Here is a 19,427-nt window from a genome sequence, read left to right as displayed (position 1 = left end):
GCTCTATAGACAGTACAGCACATAGGCCAGTGCCTCATAGTAAGTACACTGTTGGACGTAACCGACTTGGTATTGAACCCGGGTCACCTGCACGACTTAATGCCCCATTATCCCACTGAGCTAAAAAAACAAAACAGGCATTAGCATTGGGAACTTAGGTTAGTCATCATGCAAAAAACGTTTACTGATCCACCTCTGCTGGAACAAAGGTTTCCAGAGGGAGGTTACTTACTTCCTGGTTTGTTGGAGGAAGGCAAGGACCCCGGGCAGGGTGACGGCACATTGTGGAAGTGGAAGGATGAGGATAGAGGTACTTAAGGGGCAGGAAACCCTCTACGTTTCACATAGACTGCTTTTGAGGGTTTATAACTTATTTGTTCACTTTTGTATTGACTTTAAGATATACTCCAATAAGACCTTGTGGATCTGTGACCATATATGAGACCCTTTAAGTCTCAGAAGAACTTGCGAGGGATTCCAATTTTCTCTGGATTTTTTTATTTTTTATCAAATCAAATACGTTAGTGAAATGTTCCATATTGACTGACCTTCATGTCTTAAAGTAATGATGGCCTGTCGTTGCTTATTTGAGCTGTTCTTGCCATAATATGGACTTGGTCTTTTACCAAATAGGGCTATCTTCTGTATACCACCCCTACCTTGTCACAACACGACTGATTGGCTCAAACGCATTAAGGAAAGACATTCCACAAATGAACTTTTAACAAGGCACAACTGTTAATTGAAATGCATTCCAGGTGACTAGCTCATGAATCTGGTTGAGGGAATGCCAAGAGTGTGCAAAGATGTCATCAAGGCAAAGGGTGGCTAATCTCAAATATAAAATATATTATGATTTGTTTAACACCTTTTTGGTTACTACATGATTCCATATGTGTTATTTCATAGTTTTGATGTCTTCACTATTATTCTACAATGTAGAAAACAGTAAAAATAAAGAAAAACCCTTGAATGAGTAGGTGTTCTAAAACATTTGACAAGTAGTGGAAGTATTCAGACCCTTTGCTATGAGTCTCAATATTTTGCTCAGGTGCATCCTGTTTCCATTGATCATCCTTGAAATGTTTCTACAACTTGATTGGAGACTACATGTGGTAAATTCAATTGATCTGACATGATTTGGAAAGGAACACACCTGTCTATATAAGGTCCCACAGTTGACAGTGTATGTCAGAGCAAAAACCAAGCCATGAGGTCGAAGGAAGTTTGGAACCACCAAGACTCTTCCTAGAGCTGGCCGCCCGGCCAAACTGAGCAATCGGGGGAGAAGGGCCTTGGTAAAAGAGGTGACCAAGAACCCGATGGCGACTCTGAAAGAGCTCCAGAGATCCTCTGTGGAGATGGGAGAACCTCCCAGAAGGACAACCATCTCTGCAGCTCTCTACCAATCAGGCCTTTATGGTAGAGTGGCAAGACCGAAGTCACTCCTCAGTAAAAGGCACATGACAGCCCGCTTGGAGTTTGCCAAAAGGCACCTAAAGGACTCAGACCATAAGAAACAAGATTCTCTGGACTGATGAAACAAAGATGTAACTCTTTGGCCTGAATGCCAAGCGTCACATCTGGAGGAAACCTGGCTCCATCTCTAGGGTGAAGCATGGTGGTGGCATCATGCTGTGGGGTTGTGTTTCAACTGCAGGGACTAGGAGACTAGTCCGGATTGAGGGAAAGATGAACGGAGCAAAGTACAGAGAGATCCTTGATGAAAACCTGCTCCAGAGCGCTCAGGACCTCAGACTGAGGTGAAGGTTCATCTTCCAACAGGACAACAACCCTAACCACACAGCCAAGACAATGCAGGAGTGGCTTCGGACCAATTCTCAGTACTGAGTAAAGAGTCTGAATACTTATGTAAATGTGATATTTCAGTTTGTTTTTGTATCCCTGCACATTGATCTGGTACTGGTAATCTCTGTATATAACTCCATTCTCGTGTATGTTATTCCTCTTGAGTTACAAGTAATAATTTATCTTTCATTTTAACTAAATGTACTCTACATCATTGGGAAGTGCTCTTAAGTAAGGATTTCCACGTAAAGCCTACACCCGTGACACATGTGACATTAAAAAAAAAGGTTATTTATCTCACCCCTCCCACCAACACACAGCACACAGGATACACAAACACAAACACAAACATACATAATGGACCCTTGGGAAGGTAAGACCAGGACCCAATCTAATTTGAGCTGCCCCAGTCTGCCTGTATTTCCTGTTTTTCCCGCTAGCCCTCTGTCACTGAACTTGTTGTGCGTGGGCTTCTCAAAACTAATCACCATCCTGGGCATTAACAATTGACAAGAGCTGACGCCTCGTCTATTTTTGGCTCCACCGAAGCTACCTGATTACACAACTAGGTCTCCCGGCATAGTTTCTGTCTTCTAAAAACAGCTCTCTCGTTTTTGCAGATGGCTGGAGAACGAGGAGGGGTATTAAAGGGAAATTTAAACCGTTTTCAACTTCATTTTCATCATCTCCAGCACCACTCCAACATGAACATAATGTGAAAATGTTGTGTTTCTCGGTTTTGTAGTAAAAGAAAGATAGAGGAAGATGAGTGTTTCCAATGACATCATCGGTGTGCATTTTGTGATTTTAAGCCAATTATGAGTAGGCATTGCCTCCTAATTGTCTGCTAATGGTTGAAGATGTCATTGGAAACACTTAGCTTCATTTTTTCCCTACCATTTTCACATGTGTTGATGTTGGGGTGGTGCTGGAGATGATGAATGTGTTCTTAACTGACTTGCCTGGTTAAATAAAGGTAAAATACATTAAAAAAATAAAAAATGAATATGAAGTTAAAAAAAAATAGAAATGTCCCTTTCTGTGCTAAAAGGCTTTGGAAGAAGTCCCTCTGTGCCATGGCGAGGCTTCACTCTGGGTCCAGGAATCCTTTCAAATTAGCATGCCGACCAACAGGGGAACCGCTAGAGATTTCTGTTTATGTTAGAACTCCTTGAGGATAAAGTGAAGACCTTGATTGTAATGTACTGCAGTGTATTTGAGGCGTAGCCCCGACCGAGAGACAAACCCAAGTCCAGTGATTGGTCAATCCAGCACCTTAGCTTTAATACCAAAAGTATTAAACCTCTTGATAATGTTGCTATAGGTGATGGATTAAGGTTGCTATAGTATGTGGTTTTGATCCCCAAACTTGCCCCAGAGATACAAGGAGTCCCCATGAAGGTTCCTGCCTTCCTGACATGTTCTCTATCACGGCTCGGGCCCTATACTCTGCTAGACGTGCTACTTAGGTCTGGTGGGGTAGGACAGATCTAGGATACTCTTCGACCTCCCACAAACCTGTGCGAGTGTCGCCAAGTTAGTTGTGTTTTGGGGGATGGTTAATACGCGCTGACATCACATAAATGTCATTTCATCCAGCAGAGAATATGTCATGCAAGCAGCATGTAAACCAACAGGGCGTCAAACATTTTATTCTTAGCTCCAGCCTCTGGTGCTCTCGCTCTCTGACACAGACAGAGACACACACCGTAACTAACACACAAGCATGCACACGCACACACGCGCACATTCTATCTATCTGTAGAACACATACAGTAAACACAAACACACACACACACACGCTATCTTGCTATCTCTCCTCCCTTGTTCTCTCTGCCTCCATCTATTTAAATAAAATGGAAAACATACAGTAGGTTATCTGCTTGATTGCCCTGATACGAATTCATGCGATGCCTCTCATGCATTGAACAAACATGTTCGGTCTGTCACCTCCACAGAAAGCACTGGGATGAGAAATGCATTGGAATCTGTCAGATAAACAAGTCCGACTATGTGTGGTTGTCAAATCTCTATTTCTCATGGATCTCAGCAATGTGCATTGTATTTATATATTTGTGTTTCTCTCTCGCTTTCCCTTTGTTGCTCTCTCTCTCTCTCTCTTGCTCTCTGTCTCTCCTAATAACACTACAAGATTGAATCCACAGGGCCAGTCACAGGGATTTTCCATGTGTGGATCCATAGAGTGCACTATACAGCTGAGCTACACGAGCAGTAGTCGCCCATCAATGGTAAATCGCCTGTCTCAAGGAGAAACTGCCACTCGTCTCGCCCGTAGATGGCACCATTTTGGGGTCAACGGCTCCCTTGCTTCCTGGGATCAGCGTGGGGACATGTGAACGCCTGTGAAGTCAAACAGGCCTGCTTTGCTATTCCTTGTCTTTAATCCGTTGGTAATGCCACCAAAACAGCACGGCCAACATAAGTCTTAGAGCTAGCTATCATAACATCGCAAGTATGGGAGAAAGCTTACTCAGATGGCAGGAGAGAATCGTGAATGTCTAATTAAACCACTTTTTAGCAGCCGAAATCTTAACTACAAGGATATTATTTTACTCCGAACGTGCTCATATTACAGACAGAGCATTTAAGTAGTGCTAACACTAACCAAAACATAACATGAGTAATGGCGGCGATTGAATGTTCCATTTTTGAGTGAAAGTTGGTTTAGTCGAATTGACAAGTTTGTCTGTTTTGGTTTAAGTCTTAACTTCTCTAACCTCCCTATCGGCATCTGTCCTCTCACCCTTGTTTAGGGTAAACATGTTCCGGTATGGCAACCACACACACCACCACTTAAGTCAATGGAAGCGTTGGAATCAATGTGCAAATTGATCAATCAGAAAAACGCTCTGTCTTGTTATGTGCATGTCATGACGCTATCCCTCTAGCAGAGATGTGACCCCCCCCCCCTCTCTCTCTTTAACAACCAACTGACATTTCAGTCTGAGGTACTGACCTGTTCCACCCTCTACAACCACTGTGGTTATTATCTGACCCTGCTGGTCATCTATGAACATTTGAACATCTTGATGAACTATCTGGCCTTTACTGGCCATGTACTCTTAAAAATCTCCCCCCGGCACAGCCAGAAGAGGACTGGAACTCCTCAGAGCCTGGTTCCTCTCTAGGTTTCTTCCTAGGTTCCAGCCTTTCTAGGGAGTTTTTCCTTGCCACCGTGCTTTTAAATCTGAATTGCTTGCTCTTTGGGGTTTTAGGCTGGGTTTCTGTACAAACACTTTGTGACATCTGCTGATGTAAAAAGGGATTTATAAACAGGTCCTCCTATATGCGTAATTTGGAGTTATTTATGAAACTTTAGTTGTGATACAAATGTTATACAAAGGTATATCAACTCTTATTACATGGAACACAAACCGGCTGCGCGTGTGCTCCATCGTGCATACATTTATTTTGTCCCCCTACACCAAACGCGATCACGACACGCAGGTTAAAATATCAAAACAAACTCTGAACCAATTACATTAATTTGGAGACAGATTGAAAAGCATTAAACATTTATGGCAATTTAGCTAGTTAGCTTGCACTTGTTAGCTAGCTAATTTGTCCTATTTAGCTAGCTTGCTGTTGCTAGCTAATTTTTCCTGGGATATAAACATTGAGTTGTTATTTTACCTGAAATGCACAAGGTCCTCTACTCCAACAATTAATCCAAACATTAAACGGTCAACCGAATTGTTTCTAGTCATCTCTCCTCCTTCCAGGCTTTTTCAGCTTTGAACTTATATGGTGATTGGCATCTAAACTTTCATAGTATTACCACGACGACCGGCAAAACAGTTCATCTTTCACTCACCCACGTGGGTATAACCAATGAGCAGATGGCATGTGGGTACCTGCTTCTATAAACCAATGAGGAGATGGTAAAGGCAAGGCTTGCAGCGCGATCTGCTTCAGAAATAGAAAGGACTTCAATTTAGCCCTTGGCAACGCAGACACTCGTTGACGGGCGCGAGCAGTGTGGGTGCAATAATTGAATAACGTGCCTGCAACGCTCATGCACGTGACGAGAGCAGTGTAGTCAGGGTATTAGCCAATGCCCTTCACGTGATCGGGTCCTTTTCACAGGCATCGTGGGTCCTTCTCACAGGCTACAAGTGAAGACAGACAAATCGGGGACGCAACTGTGTGCATCCTTATCTGAGGCGCATATTGAAGATGTCAGAATAACTGTCCACATTTACTTTTCGTCAGCCAAAAAGATGAGTAGGCCTAACGAACAGCAAAAGTACTAGCTTAGGTCAATCTACTATCCCCCATAGTACAAAAGTTGACCTATTCTGTGCGAGAAATGAGTATTCCAAACAGTCTGGGACAGTTGTGGGATGCGATAGATTCCAAATGAATACAACCACTAGCATAAAAAAAAATGTTTTTACACAATGTGGCTGATGCAACAGATCAGAACATTTAGCTTAAAATGTTGATAGACTATTAAGCTATTTCTTCACATTATAAGCGCAGCATTGTGCACACAGCAGTAGGATATATGCGCGAATGTTCCAAAATGCAATTAATTAGCGGGAAAACACCATTCTCAAATGCAACCACAAATGTGATTATGCATGTAATGCTTATGGTGGAAATTACAAGCTTATGTTATAATACTTTTATTGCATCAAATGGTTGTTTAATGCAACAGAATATAGGGTTCTTATAACGCTCTATTGTGTCTGTGTGAACTGAAAGTTGACCTCTGGGAGATAACACTGACAGGAGATTTACAATGTCTTTGGGGATACCACATTCCAGAACATGGGTTAATGTTTCTGGTCTATATGGTACCAGGGAGACATGGCGCTAGTATGGAGATGGGGGGGGCCAGACATTGGTCTCTACACAATGAAAACTGTTGTTACAGTAGATACTGTCGGCTGTGAATTATAAGTATCTTTCATACAAAGCATAACCGTGTGACCCATTCCATACATCTGTTGTGTTATATAGACTGAATGAGGATGGACTTTGCTATAAAATGCTGTGGCTCAAACCAAGCTCGTCGAGTTCGCCGTGATAACCCCAAGGGGTGGTTACCGACTAGCTCCATTAATGCAGTAATTGAAAGAATAAAGTTTCATTGTTTTGAAGAAATCTGAAGGTCTCTCCTTTCGATTACAATCATTCCACCACATGCTTTATTATGATGGTACATTTTTATGGTGAAAATGATCTTCCCCAAACTTGAAACTCACGCGCCACCTATGTATGCCAGTTAGATTCTACACCGGTTGTAAAGCAGATTAATGTGCTTCATTTGAAGAAGTTATTTGGCCACTTTAGTTGTGCTACAAACCTTATCAAAACATAGGCCTACGGGCTATGCTACATGAGGTGTGCGACTATGAATTGAAACAGTAGAGAGAGAGAAAAAAGGCATGCGCTATTTCTTGCCTTACTGCACACGAGCGTGGCATCGTTCACAAGTGATAACATTCACATTTGATAGGCTACTATTGGCACCCATCAGACTATTCTTGATTTAATCTCGTCTTTACATATGTAAATAATATGTGTGTGATTTTTGTTTAGATTTAGAATGGACCATTATCATGCACTCGTCTCGAAACAGGGGCAGGAGGAAACAAATACATGTCATCTATGCACTTAAATAGTGAATGGAGGATGCCTTTCCCACGGCTCATTTTCATGCCAGCCAAGTAGGTTATACTCTTGTTGTAAAGAGACGCAATGTGCTTAATATTAGGAAAGTTGAGAAATAAATATAGTAGGCCTAGCCTTTAGAAAGCTGATGGGATCCTCCTCTTTTTAATAGAGGCCATTGAAAAACTTTTCTTACATATTTGCATAGCCTATAGAAATGTTGTGCAACATGAGCTCATGGATTCTTATGACGTGTATGATTAGATTTTCGATCACATTTGCATTGATGCCAGAGTGATTTGAGTGACAATAGAGTGCTGAGTACCAGGCAGTTAGCAAGTTTGGTAGGCTACTAATGACCATCAGCAGCATCAGAGCTTGGAGAAGCCTAGCTACCGTGACAAATAGGTCATGTGGCATTTGACTGTAGTCATGACTCGTGATCGCTGGCGTGGCGGTAATACGGTCACCATAACAGACCTACATACCCACACACACACAAACACACACACACACACAGGCTACTGTAGCTATGGTCTGATCTGGTCGCCTGCAGCGGTTACACTGCCTTCTGACCTCTGTGTCTGTCTGTATCTGTAATGACAGCCCCAGGGACCTATATGCCCACTGCTGTTAAGGGGACAAAATTTTACATAATCGATGCTTGTCTTCTATGACATGGGGCCAGAGCAGAGGCTGGAGGTGTCTCAACAACTACAGGAATAAACGCATGGGTAGTAGTGTGTGGGTTTTGTGTGTGTGTGTGCACCAATAAAATAATGTTTGTGTGCAGATGTACAGTACAATTCTGTATGTAGTAACACATACACCCCCCCACACACACACACACACACACACACACACACACACACACACGCATACACATTATGATTTTTCATCGCCGATACCGATTATTGGAGGACAAAGAGGCCGATACCGATTAATCGGACGATTTTTAAAATGTATTTGTAATAATGACAATTACAACAATACTGAATGAAGACTTATTTTAACTTAATATAATACATCAATAAAATAAATTTAGCCTCAAATAATGCAAAAACTAAGTTTTGGTGAAGAAAGTAAAAGTGCAATATGTGCCATGTAAGAAAGCTAACGTTTAAGTTTCTTGCTCAGAACATGAGATCATATGAAAGCTGGTTGTTCCTTTTAACATGAGTCTTCAATATTCCCAGGTAAGAAGTTTTTGGTTGTAGTTATTATAGGAATTATAGGACTATTTCTCTCTATACCATTTGTATTTCATATACCTTTGACTATTGGATGGTCTTATAGGCACTTTACTATTGCCAGTGTAACAGTATAGCTTCCGTACTGCTCCTCGCTCCTACCTGGGCTCGATCCAGGAACACAACGACAACAGCCACCCTCGAAGCAGCGTTACCCATGCAGAGCAAGAGGAACAACCACGTTTGAAACACTATTAGACCCCACCCCGCTAACTAGCTAGCCATTTCACATCGGTTACACCAGCATAATCTCGGGAGTTGATAGACTTGAAGTCATAAACAGCAGAGCTGCTGGCAAAATGCACGAAAGTGCTGTTTGAATGATATATATAAATATATATAAATATTCCTGTTACATTGCACAACCTTCAATGTCATGTCATAATTACGTAAAATTCTGGCAAATTAGTTCACAATGAGCCAGGCGGCCCAAACTGTTGCATATACCCTGCATATTTTGCAAGATTGAATCCCTGAGCTGACAAGGTAAAAAATATGTCATTCTGCCCCTAAACAAGGCAGTTAATCCAACGTTCCTAGGCCTTCATTGAAAATAAGAATGTGTTCTTAACTGACTTGCCTAGTTAAATAAAGATTAAATAAAGGTGTAAAAAAAGAATACTAATACATTAAAAAATCGTCCAAAAATACAGATTGTTATGAAAACTTGAAATCGGCCCTAATTAATCGGACATTCCGATTAATCGGTCAACCTCTAATACACACACACACACACACACACACACACACACACACACACACACACACACACACACACACACACACACACACACACACACACACACACACACACACACACACACACTAAGAAGAGACTGTCTCTCCTCTTCATTATGTCTAATGAAAGGACCAGCCTATTGGCACACACACTGACAACTTAAATTTATCATTGTTCCTATTACGTCGCAATGGCCAGTGATTAATAGGAAATAGACATTTGAAGCACCTTGAGTTCTGAGGCGCCTATATCCATGGCTCCAACCACCATCTGTCATATGAAAGAGAAAATGAGCTCCTCTATCCCTCCTCTATCCCTCCCTAAGCCTTCCGATCCCTTACCCCGATTTTGGCATTAATCCCAAAGGAATATTGGACTTTTAGCGGAATCAGGGAATGTGAAAATATACACATGGCTTAAGTCCTCAAATCATCGTCTGCCCATCAGCAAAGTCTGGAGGTGTCAGAGGATTGTTGTCAGAAGAGAAGAGAGTTTACATTCAGGGATTCAATTTAATTGCAATTCTTTTGAAGGATTGGGGGATTTTGTGGGAATGAGTCTTGAAATTCTCATAAGTGTTGTTATTCGTATTGCTTTTTTACAGGGGCAGAAATTCACAAGGAGGCGTTATGGGAAATATTGACGTAATTAAAGGGTTTGTTGCTTTTGATTTCAAATATCTTTATCTTTTGAGGCATATTTTATCCCTGTAAAATAGATTTCTTTCCATGCCTTATATAGCCTACTTAGCTGCATAGAGGAAGAAACTCCAGCACAACGACACTCTTCTATTCTCCATAATCTATTGAACAGACCTCCCACAAACCATTTCAGTCCATAGACCTTCAACGTGATATTAGGACATAGCTTTGAGAGCTTGTTGCAGCGAGTGTGTGTGTGTGTGTGTGTGTGACAGACCACACTGTCATCTAAGCACTCTGTCTATAACATTATTACTGCCTACCCAGTGAGCCACATGCTCCTCCAGCCTTGTTAGGGTAAAAAAAACACACGCACACATACATACGAAAAACTCAGAGGCCGGAATGGCCACCTAGGACCTTGCTCCGGCTAGGGGCATCCCTCTGGCTCCCTCCGTCGTTCCTTGTGTGTTTCCACCCATCATTTTCATTTTGTCCCAGCCTTGTGGTGCAGTCTGCTTTTAATGGCAGTCATTAAATGTAGAAAGCTCACAAAGAGGACGCCACTGCACACGCTAATTCCGCATTCAGATGACATCATCCGTGATGTCGCCGGAATAGATTATTGGGCAGTCTGAATATGCCACTTTATAATGAAAAGCTCTAATAAATAAACCGGCACTAGCAGCCTCATCTCTTAATATAGTGCTTTAGCCATTTTGGAAACCCTGGCTGTGTCCTAAATGGTGCCCTATTCCCTAGTGCACTCATTTTGAACCAAGGGCCATAGGGCTCTGGTCAAAAGTAATGGACAAAGTAGGGAATAGGGTGCTATTTCGGACTCAAACACCTTTAGTGGGATCTTTGGTCTGTTACACTTTGAGAGGTCAATGCGAAGTCCACGGCTATTTAGCGAAAGGTCCGCCACAGACGACTAGATATGCGTCTCAATGACACTTTTGAAGGGAAAAATAAGTTATGTTGGGTCTGCTTTGGGAGGGAGACATTGAGTCTATATTGAAGAGGTGGTGGTGCGACAGTTATGTGACATTTGTGTTAATTAACTAGTAGCCTTTTCAAACTAGTGAGCTGAACTGAACTGAACTGAATTGCAAATGAAAACTATGAAAAACAAAGCAAAAAAATGCTTTACAGTCTAGTCGGTCATTGGAAATGACCAAGAAGAAAAAGCCACCTTTATTCTTCACATTTCTCACTGATCTGTCACATATTTCACTGCTTGCTCTCTTAGCAGTCAGTCACGTTTTGGGTGGATTACAGCTTTTCTGTTCATTAAAACCACATCTACAAATCTGCCAGTAAAACGTGTGGTATCAAAATGCAATGAGTGGGAATAAGTGTCGGCCAAATTCAGTTGGATGCAAAACATGCGGACACACACACACACACACGCACCGGCACACGCCCACTCTCATGCATTGATGCACACACGCTCGCGCATATGCACACATGCTCTCACATACACATGCACGCACACACATATGCATGCACAAACACACACACACCTTGCAGCTCCAATGCAGGCTTGACATTGGTCGTGACCTAATTAACCGCTCGTGTGCAAGCACACTCTTTCTTATCTCCTGACAGAGGTTCTAAAAAATATCCCCACGTGCTCAATGAAATATGACTGCACTTCAGTCTAAACAATGTAAAGGACTGGTTAAAAGGTAGATGCCTAGAAGATTGTACACGGCACGTTCACAGCCCTGGCCAATGTCCACCAGATGCATCAAACGCTTTGCTTTCCGACGGACGTCATGCATTGTCAATGGAGCAGTCCACAACGCTGCGTTGAGGGTGCCGCACGAGGCTGCAGTGCGTTCCGCGTTCTGGATGCTTTCGATATTTTCAACTCGTCCTTTGCTTTACGATGCTTTCTAATTACTTCCATGTGTGAGGGTATTTCCCGGTTCAAAACCACATGTTTCTTGAAGCTCGAAGGGCACATATGGTTCTCAGAATGGTATGTGCTAGCTAGAAAAGCATCGGGGCACAAATGATTGAGTACTAATCTACCAAGGTAGTGATGAAGGGTAAGGACCACTTCTCACAATATTCAAGTGGATGAAAAGTGCAGAAACAATACAACTGGTTATATAGTGGGGAGAACAAGTATTTGAAACACTGGTGATTTTGCAGGTTTTCCTACTTACAAAGCATGTTGAGGTCTGTCATTTTTCATCATAGGTACACTTCAACTGTGAGAGACGGAATCTAAAACAAAAATCCAGAAAATCACATTGTATGATTTTTAAGTAATTGTTTTAAGTAAAAAGGTCTGTCATTAACAATTACAGACCTCTACATGCTTTGTAAGTAGGAAAACCTGCAAAATCGGCAGTGTATCAAATACTTGTTCTCCCCACTGTAGTTATTTCAGACCCACTTTTTTCGTCCTTACTGCTGATTACTGTTCTATGTAGTATGGCCAGTAGTGGTATAGGGAAACTGGACTAGTGGGAACAAAGAAACCCACAATGAAATAAAAAAAATGATTTAATGGTGATGGGAGAGTGGTACCAGGAAAATAACCTCTCACTCAACGTCAACAAAACAAAGGACCTGATCGTAGACTTCCGGAAACAGCAGAGGGAGCACTCCCTATCCACATAGACGGGACAGCAGTGCAGAAGTTCCTCGGCGTACACATCACGGAAAAACTGAAATGGTCCACCCACACAGAAGGCTGAAGAATTTGGCTTGGCCCCAAAAACCCTCAAACTTTTACAGATGTAAAATTGAGAGCATTCTGTCGGGCTGTATCACCGCCTGGTACGGCAACTGCACCACCCGTAACCACAGGGCTCTCCAGAGGGCGGTGTGGTCTGCTCAACACATCACCGGGGGCAAAACACCTGCCCTCCAGGACACCTACAACAACCGATGTCACAGGACGGCCAAAAATATCATCAAGGACCACCCAAGCCACAGCCTGTTCACCCCGCTATCATCCAGAAGGTGAGGTCATTACTGGTGCATCAAAACTGGGACAGAGAGACTGAAAAACATCTTCTATCTTAAGACCATCAGACTGTTAAACAGCCATCACTAGCCGGCTACCACCCGGTTAAACAACCCTCCACCTTAGAAGCTGCTGCACTATATACATAGACTTAGAATCACTGGCCACTTTAATAATGCAACAGTAGTCACTTTAATAATGCAACAGTAGTCACTTTAATAATGTTTAAATAATGTTCACATACTACTTTACTCATCTCAAATGCACAGTTGAAGTCGGAAGTTTACATACACTTAGGTTGGAGTCATTAAAACTAGTTTTTCAACCACTCCACAATTTTTGTTGTTAGCAAACTATAGTTTTGGCAAGTCAGTTAGGACATCTACTTTGTGCATGACACAAGTCATTTTTCCAACAATTGTTTACAGACAGATTATTTCACTTATAATTCACTGTTTCACAATTCCAGTGGGTCAGAAGTTTACATACACTAAGTTGACTGTGCCTTTAAACAGCTTGGAAAATTCCAGATAATTATGACTTTAGAAACTTGTGATAGGCTAATTGACATCATTTGAGTCTATTGGAGGTGTTTGTACATTCATTTGTACAAACAATAGTACGCAAGTATAAACACCATGGGACCACACAGCTGTCATACCGCTCTGGAAGGAGACACGTTCTGTCTCCTAGAGAAGAACGTACTTTGGTGCGAAAAGTGCAAATTATCCCAGAACAACAGCAAAGGACCTTGTGAAGATGCTGGAGGAAACAGGTACAAAGGTATCTATAGCCACAGTAAAACATCGACATAACATGAAAGGCCACTCAGCAAGGAAGAAGCACCTGCTCCAAAACCGCCATAAAAAAGACAGACTACGGGTTGCAACTGCACATGGGGACAAAGATCGTACTTTTTGGAGAAATGTCCTCTGGTCTGATGAAACAAATATATAACTGTTTGGCCATAATGACCATTGTTATGTTTGGAAGAAAAAGGGGGAGGCTTCAAAGCTGAAGAACACCATCCCAACCTTGAAGCACGGGGGTGGCAGCATCATGTTGTGGGGGTATTTTTGTGAATTGTTTTTAGATACTACTGCACTGTTGGAGGTAGGAACACAAGCATTTCGCTACACCTGAATTAACATCTGCTAAATGTGTGTATGTGACCAATAAAATTTGATTTGATTTTAATATAGTCTTTGCTAAGTACCTACGCCACATGACTAAAAGTATTGGGACCCCTGCTCGCCAAACATCTCATTCCAAAATCACGGGCAGTAATATGGAGTTGGTCCCTCTTCTGGGAAGGCTTTCCACTGGGGATTTGCTTCCATTCAGCCACAAGAGCATTAGTGAGGTTGGGCACTGATGTTGGGCGATTAGGCCTGGCTACTGATCTAAGATCAGTCTGCATTCCAATTCATCCCAAAGGTGTCCGATGAGAGTTGAGAGCAGGCAAGTCAAGTTCTTCCGCACCGATCTCAACAAATTATTTCTGCATGAACCTTGCTTTGTGCATGGGGGAATTGTCATGCTGAAACAGTTAAGGGACTTCCACAAACTGTTGCTGCAAAGTTGGAAGCACAGAATTGTCTAGAATGTCATTATATGCTGTAGCCTTAACATTTCCCTTCACTGGAACTAAGAGGCCTAGCCCGAACCATGAAAAACAGCCCCATACCATTATTCCTCCTCCACAAGCTTTATAGTCCACACTAAGCATTGGGACAGGTAGCTTTCTCCTGGCATCCACCAAACCCAGATTCGTCCTTCAGACTGCCAGATGGTGAAGCGTGATTCATCACTCCAGAAAAGGCATTTCCACCACTCCAGAGTCCAATGGTGGCGAGCTTTACACCACTCCAGCCGACGCTTGGCATTGCGCATAGTGATCTTAGGCTTGTGTGCGGCTCCTCGGCCATGGAAACCCATTTCATCAAGCTCCCGGCGAACAGTTATTGTGCTGACATTGCTTCCAGAGGCAATCTGGAACTCGGTAGTGAGTGTTGCAACCGAGGAATTTTATGCACTACGCGCTTCAGCACTCGGCTGTCCCATTCTGTGAGCTTGTGCGGCCTACCACTTCGCGGCTGAGCCATTGTTGCTCCGAGACGTTTCCAGTTCACAAGAACAGCACTTACAGTTGACGGGGGCAGATCTAGCAGGGCAACAAAAATGTACAAACTGACTTGTTGGAAAGTCACTGAGCTCCTCAATAAGGCCATTCGACTGTCAATGTTTGTCTATGGTGATTGCACGGCTGTGTGCTCGATTTTACACACCTTTCAGCAACGGGTGTGGCTGAAACGGCCAAATCCACAGATGTTAAGGGGTGTCCACATACTTTTGTATATGAACTGTATATTTACATACTATTTTCCTAATTTCCTTTTTTAAGGACTAGATATTCACGTTATGCGTTCACGGTAGTGTGTGTTACAAACTCTATGGATCTCCAGAGGATGAAGTTCGTCACCAGTGGCAGATACTCTCTTCCCATATCTGGAGTGTTTCCAGATGATCCGTCCTCACTCGTGATTTATATCAAGTGATTCATGAAGTCTATGTTCTCCTGTTACATGTCTGAATGGTTGATAGCGACATCTCTTCCTCTCCTCTTTTTTTTTTAATGGTCGGCGAAGGAGTGACCCATTCGGCCCAGACGGAGTGGTGAGAAATGCCTCCAGAGTCAAATTCCCCAGGTCTCAAATCACCTTATTCCTTCCTCCCTTCTCCTTTCACATCACCCTAGGTGAATACATAAAACATTCAAAATTATTTTTGATATAAACCGGCTTAGATAAGGAGCCACTGCTTAACGATGGCAGTAATACTAATAATGATTTCTTATCTACAGCGGCGTGGATGAAAGGGGCGGGGGGACGTTTGATCCTAAGCTCTCGAAGGTAATGATGGTGGGTGAATAGTGATAGCAGGAGCCCCTTATTACGCTTGTGTGTTTTTGTGCTTCATGTTCCTTCAACTCCTGCTATGATGAAGGTCAAAATGGCCGCCAGATTGGCGTTCACGGCGGGATGAAAAATGACTCATCATTCATTTGATGTAACTCAAAGCTCATTGCCATTCCTCTGCCTGCTACTGACTCTGAGCCTGCCTGCCTGACCACTCTGCCTGCCCCTGACTCTGAGCTTGCCTGCCGACCTGTGCCTTTGCCCCACCTATGAATTATTGACCTCTGCCTACCCTGAGCCTGCCTGCCGTCCGGTACCGTTGCCCCACCTCTGGTTTACTAACCCCTGCCTGCCTTGACCTGTCTATTGCCTGCCCCTGTTGGATAATTAAACCATTGTTAATTCGACGTTGTCTGCATCTGGGTCTTACCTTCATACCTGACAGTAGTCTTTACTTGTGGAATGGTCAGGTGCGTGTCAGACATGGCCAAAGCCTGGGCTGTGTTCATTGGGCACTAGGCGAAAGAAAAAGTTCTGAAACATGCAGGGACCACCTGTACTTGTCCAATTGCAAACATTCACTTTCATTACAAAATTTCGTCAAATGTTACCCATTGAGTGCATTAATGAACATAACCCAGGCACTGTCATGGAAATTGTAGGCAAGGACAAGGCAGACAGATCGCTTTTCAAACCCCATTCACAGCCACTTGCATGGCTCTTTTAGGCCTCATGCCTCTCTGTCACTGTCGCACAGATATCGTCAGGAGGGGGGAAGATGTCTATGAAAAACGTATCCGGTATCATTGATATTGGTATGAATGACGAATTGTGTCAGTTGATTCCTTCCCCCTACTGGGATGCTATTATGAAAACAAGAAAGGAGGGCTGGAGAGATGGGAGAGCAGAGAGTGGGGGAGGAGGTGGCTGTGAGAGGCTTTTGAATGCAAACACCTTTATTAATACACATATATTGATTTGGATCATCTCGAAAATCACATTACTGTTCCGGGGCTTGTGACGCACAAGTCTGCCCGACGAAAATAGCCAAAGCTGGAAAGCTGCAAAAAATATTACCAGAATGGATAATGCAAAAGAGGCTGATTTAGACTGCAGGTTTAGGCCTTTACACAGACAATGGATTCAAGCACTCAGCTCTGAATGCACTGACCAAAGCCTATAGATCCACTTTCCTACTCATTCATCACTGCTGCACTGCTTGTTGTAGCGCTGAGTGGAAATGGGAAGAACGTGCATTTTATGGCTTATAAAAGTGTTGAGTAAAACGTGTTGACAGTGCTGAGTAAAAACTTAAACATGATCTCACTCATAAAAACAGCAGCTCTTTGCTGTATTTGTTGACAGTCTCTATCTAGTCATGGTTTTAAACGTTTTTTGAAATCTCACAGTATCAATGTTGCCGTAGCTTTCTTTTATGCCTGCTATGTTACTGCAGACTCGGTCATCTGAGCAATCTTATTGGCCAGAGGTTACACAGTGCACTTGATTTCCTCTCCAGGCCCAACGGGAAGGCAGAGTTTGTACCTTCAGACACATGAAATGGCAATAGTGCGCAGGGCAGCTGAATTGGACCTACCACCAACAGCCCGAAACTAATAAAAAAATAGGAACATAAGGCTTTATCGTTGTTGTTTTTACATAAATGTTTGGGATCGACTAGAAATGCCTTGTAGATCGACAAGTCGATAGTCAAGTCACTGTACTAAGAAATATGGAATTGTTTTAATACGGTCATGACAAGGATAATTTTGCTATTTGATGTAGAATTTTAAGACCCCTTGAAGTACCAAAAAAATACAGTGGGCAAAAAAGTATTTAGTCAGTTCTCCCACTTAAAAAGATGAGAGAGGCCTGTAATTTTCATCATAGATACACTTCAACTATGACAGACAAAATGAGAAGAAAAAAATCCAGAATATTACATTGTAGGATTTTTATGAATTTATTTGCAAATTATGGTGGAAAATAAGTATTTGGTCAATAACAAAAGTTTATCTCAACACTTTGTTATACGAAAATGTTTGGCACTAAACAGTCTCCATACTATACTGTTGTCGTGTCTTTGGCAATGCCGGATTAAGTGATATGACATGCTATTCTATAAAATCCTTTCTCTGTAATTAATATTACCTGATTGAGCTAATCATGTACATGTAAATAACTAGTAAGTTGGGGCACCACGCAAATAATATTTATAGAGCTTTTATCTTCCGAATAAACTCTTAAAGATCTAGTAATATTTTACATCAATAGCAGTCACTAATAATTCAGTCTCATCTGAAAGCTGTAAATTCTTGGTTATCTTCACGAACCCTGGCTAACAAGTTGAATCAGCAATACAGAATTGGGTTTAATTATTTATGTACTAAATACCAAACTAATCGCACAGAATTACATATACACAGAATGAATCATACATTGATTACAAATTCATAAAGGAAAACGTCACTAGCAGGCGGAACAGATATGACAGCTGGTTACACAAAGAAAAGGGGGATTGGGTTTGAGTGAAAGAGTGGGAAGACTGAAGAACAAAGGGAGAAGTGGTGTCTCTATCGTAAATACAGTATCTTATGCATTCTAAATGACCGCCCATTTGGAAAAGGAAAATGCAATAAATATTTACTCTGAGCTGCGCTTCGGTAGGTTGGTGGTAGATGGAAGGCCGTGTTGCCCAACCGAGTCCTTTGGCCTTTGAAGAATGTCTCTGATGGTAAATTGAATACGTTGTAGTAACGTCATTTTGTGGTAGACGGGATACTCTGTCTGTTCTTTCCTAGCCCACGTTTGCAGCTGCTGTTGCTAACTCAACAACTAGGAGGTATCACTTCTGTAGTGAATAAGAGTTCAAAGTTCATACCATTCGCAACCAAAGCTCACGCCGAGGTTGGCTTAGTTCTGTAGTTGACATGTTAGTAATTTTAACGCAGAGGCCGCAGACCTCACGTACTTGGAACAGGAGGTTACATTTTCGTCAAGGCTTTATATAGTGGAGCGAGAAGGGTGTGCTTGAAAAGTTTTATTACCCATGTTTCTTCACAGGGGCAGGCCACTGATTGAGCAGAGTCCTAACCGTATGAAAACCCAAATCTCTCATTTGGAAGCTAAAATTACATTTCATCTCTCCACCAATTATTTTATATTCAAACATTTAATTTGAACAACAATTCCATGTGAATCCAATAACTATAATGTGCATACTTTCCACTGTAGAATTTATGTCATCCAATCATTGATGAGAATGTCTCAGATGACAACCGAACTGACATCATATTCACCGCATATGTTCAATTGGTCGGATTACCAGTATATAGTTCATTTCCCCCTACCTTCTGATGTTCCCAGAATATCTATGTTAACCTGAGGATTTTCAAATGTCACATCAGTAGGGTAGAGAGAGGAAAAAGGGGGAGAAGAGGTATT

Source organism: Oncorhynchus kisutch, linkage group LG7, assembly GCF_002021735.2.
Source record: "Oncorhynchus kisutch isolate 150728-3 linkage group LG7, Okis_V2, whole genome shotgun sequence".
Taxonomy (NCBI): Eukaryota; Metazoa; Chordata; class Actinopteri; order Salmoniformes; family Salmonidae; genus Oncorhynchus; species Oncorhynchus kisutch.
This window is presented reverse-complemented; position numbering follows the sequence as displayed.